Below are 8,798 nucleotides of genomic sequence, written 5' to 3'. Positions count from 1 at the left end.
CATAAAAAATAAAAGTTAACAAAAGAAGTTCAAGGTCATCCTCAGCTAGCCAGCCTGGGCTGCACATTCTGCTGGGCGTGGGGTTGCACGCCTTTAATCCCAGCACTCGGAAGGCAGAGGTAGGAGGATCGCCGTGAGTTCGAGGCCACCCTGAGACTCCATAGTGAATTCCAGGTCAGCCTGAGCTAGAGTGAGACTCTACCTTGAAAAAAAAAAAAAAAAGGAAAAGGAACAGGACAGTCTGGAATGGGCGACTCTTGTGAAGCCGGGTGTGGTGTGCGGTGCCCGCGTTGGGAACGTGATACCTTAGCCAGTGCCTCACCCTCTGCGACCTCTCATGCTAGACAGAATTAAGAAAGTGAGACTGGGTGGCACTGCCAACACCTAGAAGGGGCAGAAGTGGGAGTCCTGGGGTTTCAGTGCTCTCTCAACACTCCCTTTGCATATGTCCTTTTGAGTTCCAGGGTCTGCCTTCTGAGTGACCTCCCAAAGGTCACCTGCAAGACAATAGCCAATTTCTTTCCTGCTGTCCGCATTATCTATTCCCTAAACCAAAGGGCCTCCACAAAGCACAGCAGGCCAAGTGAGCTGCTACACCCTTGAAAATAGCAGAGCTGGGGTTCCTCAAGTGAGGAAATGAGCCCCTGGTTGCTGGCTGACATGCCTCAGGACTTAGACATGTTCATCCTGGAACAAGAAGGACATGGAAGGGGCCGGGGAAATGGCTTAGTGATTAAGGCCTTTGTCTGCAAAGCCTAAGGACCCCAGTTCAATTCCCCAGGACCCACATTAGCAAGATGCAGAAGGAGGCGCATATCTGGGGTTTGTTTGCAGTGGCTGGAGTCCCTGGCATGCCCATTCTCTCTTTTTCTCTGCCTCTCCCCTCACCCCTCTTTCTCATAAATAAATTAATTAAATAAAGGCATAAGCCACCTTCCTACCTTAATTTTTTTTTTTTTAAGGGCTGGAGAGATGGCTTAGTGGTTAAGCGCTTGCCTATGGAGCCTAAGGACCCTGGTTCGAGGCTGGATTCCCCAGGATCCATGTTAGCCATATGCACAAGGGAGTGCACGAGTCTGGAGTTCGTTTGCAGTGGCTGGAGGCCCTGGTGTGCCCATTCTCTCTCTCCCTCTCTCTCTCTCTCTTCCCCTCCCTCCTTCTCTCTCTCAGTCACTCACAAATAAACAAATGAATAAAAATAAACAAAAAATATTTCTTTTTAAAACAGGAGATGGAGACCTCTGGTTCCCCTTCCAAGTCTTTGTCAGCTACAGAAGAAAGTCCTAGATGGGATATTTGCAATTCTTCTTTTAATATTTGATTTCTTTTTTTTAAAAAAAAATTATTTGTTAGAGAGAGAGAGAATGGGAGTGCCAGGGCCTCTAGCCACTGCAAATGAACTCCAGATGCATGCGCCACCATGTGCATCTGGCTTACCTGGGTCCTAGGGACTCGAACCTGGGTCGATTCGCAGGCAAGCCCCTTAGCCACTAAGCCATGTCTCCAGCCTTGCAATTCTACTTTTATTGCATTTCTGCTTTCTCCAAGATTTGGTCTCTTTTACCGTCTTTTTCTTAAGGAATGTTTCAAATGTCTGGAAATTCCACTTAGTAATTTGGAAGAGCATGAGTGGGATGAGGAAGGTCTCTGGTTATCCACCAAGCTACCTCAGACATCCTACGATCTGTGGGATGAGGAAGGTCTCTGGTTATCCACCAAGCCACCTCAGACATCCTACGATCTGTGGGATGAGGAAGGTCTCTGGTTATCCACCAAGCCACCTCAGACATCCTACGATCTGTGGGATGAGGAAGGTCTCTGGTTATCCACCAAGCCACCTCAGACATCCTACGATCTGTGGGATGAGGAAGGTCTCTGGTTATCCACCAAGCCACCTCAGACATCCTACGATCTGTGGCCAAAGCTGGGGTCCCTCCCTGCCCTTGGCCCTTTTACAGCAGAGCTAGATTGGGGGTCCTGTCTACGAGAGCTTCCTAGGTCTTTTCATCATTACCTCAATTGATCTTGTTGCTTTCCCCTGAAATCCTGGATGGCCAGTGTCAACAGGCAGCCAGGCAGCTTGGGAGGGGCACTGCAAGGTTATCACAAGACCCAAGAATGACAGTACAGCTCATCAGAAACAGAGTTATCAGGCAAAATTCAGGAAAAACTGGTTGCTCAAGCCTGTCACCTCACGAAAAATAGCTTTGTATAAAGATTCCCATGGAAATAGACATAAGCAAGGCTGGTCCGTAGCTGCATTCGCGTGGGTTAGATCAGTAGGCAGACAGGTTTCCCCCCACACACCCGGGAGATTGTTCAAGTTACAAAGTTAAGCAGAGAAATCTGTTTTTTCAAATCAATATAGATTTCCTATGGTCGTTTTTAAATTTTTTTTTTCCCCAAGGTAGGGTCTCAGTCTGGCCCAGGCTGACCTGGAATTCACTATGTAGTCTCCAGGGTGGCCTCAAACTCTTGGTGAATCCTCCTACCTCTGCCTCCCAAGTGCTGGGATTAAAGGCGTGCGCCAACACATCCAGCTATATTGTTGTTGTTTCAATATTTTATTTTTATTTATTTGAGAGAGAAAAACAGGCAGAGAGAGAATACGGGTGTGCCAGAGCCTGCAGTCACTGCAAACGAACTCCAGATGCATGCGCCACCTTGTGCATCTGACGTAGGTGGGTCCTGGGGAATTGAACCAAGGTCCTTTTGGCTTTGCAGGCAAACGCCCTAACTGCTAAGCCATCTCTCCAGCTCTATGTTGTTGTTGTTGTGTTTTTTGGTGTTTTTTTTTTTTTTTTTTGGTTTTTCGAGGTAAGGTCTCACTCTAGCCCAGGCTGACCTGGAATTCACTATGGAGTCTCAGGGTAGCCTCGAACTCATGGCGATCCTCCTACCTCTGCCTCCTGAGTGCTGGGATTAAAGGCGTGCGCCACCACGCCCGGCTTTTCTATGTTGTTTTTTGAGACAGAGTCTTGCTATGTAGCTCTGACTGGTCTGCAATTCACTATGCAGACTAGGCTTGATTGGAATTTTCAGTAATCCTCCTGCCTTTGGCTCCCACAAATTTAGAACATTTATGTCATAGCCATGTACTTAGAAAGGAATAAAATTAAATGGAATTTGCAAATCATTTAACCCTAACTTAGCAGATGAGAAAGCTGAAGCTTCCCATTATTAGAGTAGATTGCACAGTTTATTTTATTTCATTTTTTGGTTTTACCAGGTAGGGTCTCACTCTAGCCCAGGCTGACCTGGAATTCACTACGTACTCTCAGGCTGGCCTCGAACTCACGCAATCCTCCTACCTCTGCCTCCTGAGTGCTGGGATTAAAGGCGTGTTCCACCTGGCCCTGTGTCCACCCACTTTTCTACAAGATAAAATTACAGCTCTCGTGGAACTAGAAGATAACTTAAAATCCATGTTTTTCATATAAACTGCTGCTTGGATAGATTTGATTCCTGTTTTAAGTTTACAAAATACATTTATATAATTTTGGTTCAGGATTTTACATTCTTCCTTTCATTCATTCATTATGGTAGAGTTTTTTTTTTGTTTTTTTTTTTTAAGACAGGGTCTCATGTAGCCTACATTAGCCTCAAATTCTCTAGGTAACTGGCAAGTATGGTGGTGCAATACCTTTAATCCCAGCACTCAGGAGGCTGAGGTAGGAGGATTGCTGTAAATTTGAGGCCACCCTGAGACTACATAGTGAATTCCAGGTCAGCCTGGGCTAGAGCGAGACCCTACCTCAAAAAACAAAAACAAGGGCAGGAAAGATGGTTTAGCAGTTAAGGCGTTTGCCTGCAAAGCCAAAGGACCTCAGTTCAATTCCCCAGGACCCATGTGAGCCAGATGCACGAGTTGGCACATGCATCTGGAGTTCATTTGCAGTGGCTCAAGGCCCTGGTGTTCCTGTTCTCTATCTGTCTCTTTCTCTCTTTAAAATAAATAAAAATATTTTATATAAAAATATTTAAATATATTTATTTCATTTATTTGAGAGAAAGATAGAGAGGCAAATAGAGAGAAAGATAGAATGGGCACACCAGGGCCTTCAGCCACTGTAAACAAACTCCAGACGCATGTGCCACCTTGTGCATCTGGTTTATGTAGGTCATGGGAATCGAACCTGGGTCCTTTGTCTTTGCAGACAAGCACCTTAACTGCTAGGCCATCTCTCCAGCCCAAAATAAATATTTTTAAAAAATTTCTATGTAAGCCAGCCATGGTGGCACACGCCTATAGTCCCAGCACTCGGGAGGGAGGCAGAGGTAGGTGGATCGCCGTGAGTTCGAGACCACCCTGAGACTACATAATGAATCCCAGGTTGGCCTGGGCTAGAGTGAGACCCTACCTCGAAAAACCAAAATAAAATTCTCTATGTAACTAAGGATGAATTTATATTTCCGATCTTCCTACCTCCATCTCCAAGGTACTGAGATTACAGGCATGCACTTCCATGCATGGTGGTGCTGAGGCTCAAACCCAGGCAAACACTCTATCAGCTAAGCTATAACCCCAGCCATACATGCATACACACGTATATATCCAGTTTATATACATTAATAACTTATTTCCCACTAGCCATGAAAACTGAAGAAGTCAATAAATTTAGGATACAAAGGAAAGGATTTTCTAATCTGTTTATACCTCAAGAATATCTACTCTAGGGCTGGAGAGATGGCTTAGCTGTTAAGCACTTGCCTGTGAAGCCAAAGGACCCTGGTTCGAGGTTCGACTCCCCAGGATTCACGTTAGCCAGATGCACAAGGGGGCACATGCGTCTGGAGGCCCTGGTGAGCCCATTCTCTCTCTCTCTGTCTATCTGCCTCTTCCTCTCTCTGTCTGTCACTCTCAAATAATAAATAAAAATAACAAAAAAAAAAAAACTCTACTCTACGCAAAAGGAGAGTTAGAAGTTGAGTAGAATTTGGGAACATAGCTCAGGTTGGTAGAGTGCTTTGCTAGCATGCAGGTAGCCCTGGGTTCAATCACCAGCACCATGTATACCAGATGTGATAATGCCCACTTGTAATCCCAATACTCAGAAAGTAGAGTCAGAGACCGGGCGTGACGGTGCACGCCTTTAATCACAGCACTAGGGAGGCAGAGGTAGGAGGATCACGGTGAATTTGAGGCCACCCTGAGACGACACAGTGAATTCCAGGTCAGTCTGGGCTAGAGTGAGACCCTACCTCAAAAAAAAACAAATAAATAAATAAATAAAAAAGAGTAGAGACAGGTGAATCAGAAATTCTAGGATATCCTCAGCTAAATGAGTTTGAGGTTGGCTTGGGATACATGATACCCTGTCTCAAAAAAGAAGAAGAAGAATACAGGGCTGAAGAAGTGGCTTAGTGGTTAAGGCACTTGTCTGCAAAGCTTAAGGACCCAGGTTCAATTCCCCAGTACCCATATAAGCCAGATGCACAAGGTGACGCATGCGTCTGCAGTTTGTTTGCAGTGGCTAGCGGCCCTAGCATGTGCATTCTCTCTCTATATCTGCTTCTTCCTCTCTCTCTCTTCCTCCCACTTTCTCTCAAATAAGTAAAATAAAATAAATGAGTAAAGTATTGTGATTACTTTATAATTTCAAGCAGCCTAACACCTATGTGCCCCATATCTAATAAGAATGGCTTATATTTACCAAGAACTTCCTTCACACCAGATACTAGGCAATACAAACCTACCTAGTTTAACCATGCAACAATTACCAAGATTTTATTTTTATTTATTTATTTATTTATTTGAGAGCGACAGACACAGAGAGAAAGACAGATAGAGGAATAGAGAGAGAATGGGCGCGCCAGGGCTACCAGTCTCTGCCAACGAACTCCAGATGCGTGCGCGCCTTGTGCATCTGGCTAACGTGGGACCTGGGGAACCGAGCCTCGAACTGGGGTCCTTAGGCTTCACAGGCAAGCGCTTAACCGCTAAGCCATCTCTCCAGCCCTAATTACCAAGATTTTAAAATGAGAAGATTGGGGCCAGACTCGGCATATGCCTTTAATCTCAGCATTTGGGAAGCCAAGGTAGGAGGATCACTGGGAGTTTGAGGCCAGCCTGAGATTACATAGTGAGTTCCAGGTCAGTCTGGGCTAGAGTGAGACCCTACCTCAAGAAACCAAAAAAATAAAAATAAAATGAGAAGGGGCTAGAGAAGATGGTTTAGCAGTTAAGGCGTTTGCGGGCAAAGCCAAAGGGCCCTGGTTTAAATCCTTAGACCCACGTAAGCGAGATCCACAGGGGGGCGCATGCGACTGGAGTTCATTTGCAGTGGCCAGAGGCTCTGGCATACCCATTCTCTCTCTCTCTCTCTCTCTCTCTCTCTCTCTCTCTCTCTCTCTGCCTCCCTCTCCCTCTTTCTGTCTTTCTCAAATTAATAAATAAATAAAATATACTTTAGTTATTAAATTTTTTGCTTATTTTTATTTATTTATTTGAGAGTGACAAACAGAGAGAAGGAGGCAGAGAGAGAGAGAGAGAATGGGCGTGCCAAGGCCTCCAGCCACTGCAAATGAACTCCAGACGTGTGCATCCCCTTGTGCACCTGGTGTACATGGGTCCTGGGAATTGAGCCTTGAACCAGGGTCCTTAGGCTTCACAGGCAAGCACTTGACCGCTAAGCCATCTCTCCAGCCCTAGAATGTACTTTAAAAAATAGAATAAAGAGAATATTGATGGGCTGGAGAGATGACTTAGCTATTAAGGTGCTTGCCTACAAAACCTAAGGATGCAAGTTCAATTCCCCAGAATCCACAGAAGCCAGATGCATATGGTGGCACATGTATCTAGAGTTTGTTTGCTTCTCTCTCTTTGTCTCTCTCTCTGTAATAAGTAAATAAAACTAAATTTTTTTAATAAGAAGATGTGTGTGTGCGCACACACGCGCTGCATGCACACACACATCCTGGAGATTGAACACAATTCATGCTGTTCAAATATTCTAACAATCAGTTAAAAGTGGATAGTTTTGTTTGTTTCTGTTTTTCAAGGTAGGGTCTCACTCTAGCCCAGGCTAACCTGGAATTCACTATGTAATCTCAGGGTAGCCTCGAACTTACAGTGATCCTCCTACCTCTGCCCCCTGAATGCTGGGATGAAAGGCATGCGCCACCACGCCCGGCTAAAGAGTGGCATTTGAACAGGCTAAATGGCTTGTTTGAGCATATATACTTAGGGTAGGTCCAGCCAGAGCCTCTCCAGCTTATCGTGATTCTAGATCCCCAAGAGCTCGCCACTGTTTAGAAGTAGTCCGTGTCTTCTACAAGAGCCACTAGGCCATGGTGTCGGGGGGAAAGGGAGGCTTTGCAAGGACAATGGAACATCTTGGAGGCAAAGTTGGCCACCAAGGTAGTTCCTCTTCCCCAGGGACAGGCTTGGCCAGTGTCCCTGCTGACCCCATAAGAAAGCTGATCTTAAGAGCCATGACTTCAGCAAAGAGCAGTGACGGATTTCAGAGTGCTTGAACTGGGATCCGTGGTCACTTGTGCCCATCCTGAGTAACGTCCTTTGCCGTCACGTCATGTCACTCAGTCTCTTCCAGCAAATCTGCTGGTTGGCCTTCCCTACTCATTTAGTCCAAGGCCTTGTCATCACTCACCTAGACAACCCAACAGCATTCTTTTTTGAAGTTTTTATTAACGACTTCCATGATTATAAAAAGTATCCCATGATAATTCCCTCCCTCCCCCTACTTTCCCCTTTGAAACTCCATTCTCCATCATATCCCCTCCTCCTCTCAATCAGTCTCTTTTTTATTTTGATGTAATGATCTTTTCCACCTATTATGATGGTCTTGTGTAGGTAGTGTCAGGCACTGTGAGGTCATGGATATCCAGGCCATTTTACGTCTGAAGGGAGCACGTTGTAAGGAGTCTACTCTTCCTTTGGCTCTTACATTCTTTCCACCACCTCTTCCACATTAGACCCTCAACCTTGGAAGGTGTGATAGATATATTGCAGCTCTGAGCACTCCTCTGTCACTTCTTTCCAGCACCATGATACCTTCTGAGTCATCCCAAGGTCACTTTCATCTGAAAAGAGAAGGTTCTCTACCAAAAGTGAGAGTAGCATTAAGATAAGGGTATGAACATTAAGAGAAGTGTTTACTGGGCAGTTTGATAAGCATAGTATATACATTTATCCAGACAGCAGCAGACATTACACCCCTAAGGCACATGACTACCCCTGTTTTAAGTTTTCAGTATCAGGGATGTATTCCTTCCCATGGAGTGGGCCTTCAGTCCAATTGGAGGGCAGTTGGTTTCCACCATGACATATGTGCCACTATTGCACCTGTTGGTTCATTTGGCCTGGCTGGCCAAATATAAGGCTTGCAGTGTCCACTGTTGAGTATCTTCATTGGTGATTTCTCTTTCTCCCATTGAACTGCACAGCATTTTTTTTTTTTTTTGAAGGTTAGGATTTCAAAAATATGGAAGGCTTCACAAATCTGTGCGAAGGGGCCATGCTAACATTCTCTGTGTTGTTCCAATTTTAGTATATGTGCTACCTAAGCAAACACTCCAGTAGCATTTATTTTTTCCTTTGAGGTAGGGTCCCACTCTAGCCCAGGCTGACCTGGAATTCACTATGGAGTCTCAGGGTGGCCTCGAACTCACGGCGATCCTCTTATCTCTGCCTCCCTAGTGCTAGGATTAAAGACGTGCGCCACCACGCCTGGTTTCCGGTAGCGTTTTAACACATCCCTGCGCCCACCTCACTTCTCTAACAGTGACCTCCTGAGTGCTGCCAGACTGGTCTTTCTGACATGTAATCCCGACTATAT

General features: G+C 45.4%; 1 pseudogene; it reads right to left on the bottom strand.

Moving 5' to 3' along the window:
• Positions 1-8,438: 8,438 nt before the first annotated feature.
• LOC123456489 lies at positions 8,439-8,534 on the bottom strand (annotated as a pseudogene).
• Between the last annotated feature and the right edge of the window lie 264 nt (positions 8,535-8,798).

The sequence above is a fragment of the Jaculus jaculus genome, chromosome 23 (genome assembly GCF_020740685.1).
Source record: "Jaculus jaculus isolate mJacJac1 chromosome 23, mJacJac1.mat.Y.cur, whole genome shotgun sequence".
NCBI lineage: Eukaryota > Metazoa > Chordata > Mammalia > Rodentia > Dipodidae > Jaculus > Jaculus jaculus.
The sequence above is the reverse complement of the archived record's forward strand: the minus strand, read 5'-3'. Positions and strand labels throughout refer to the sequence as shown.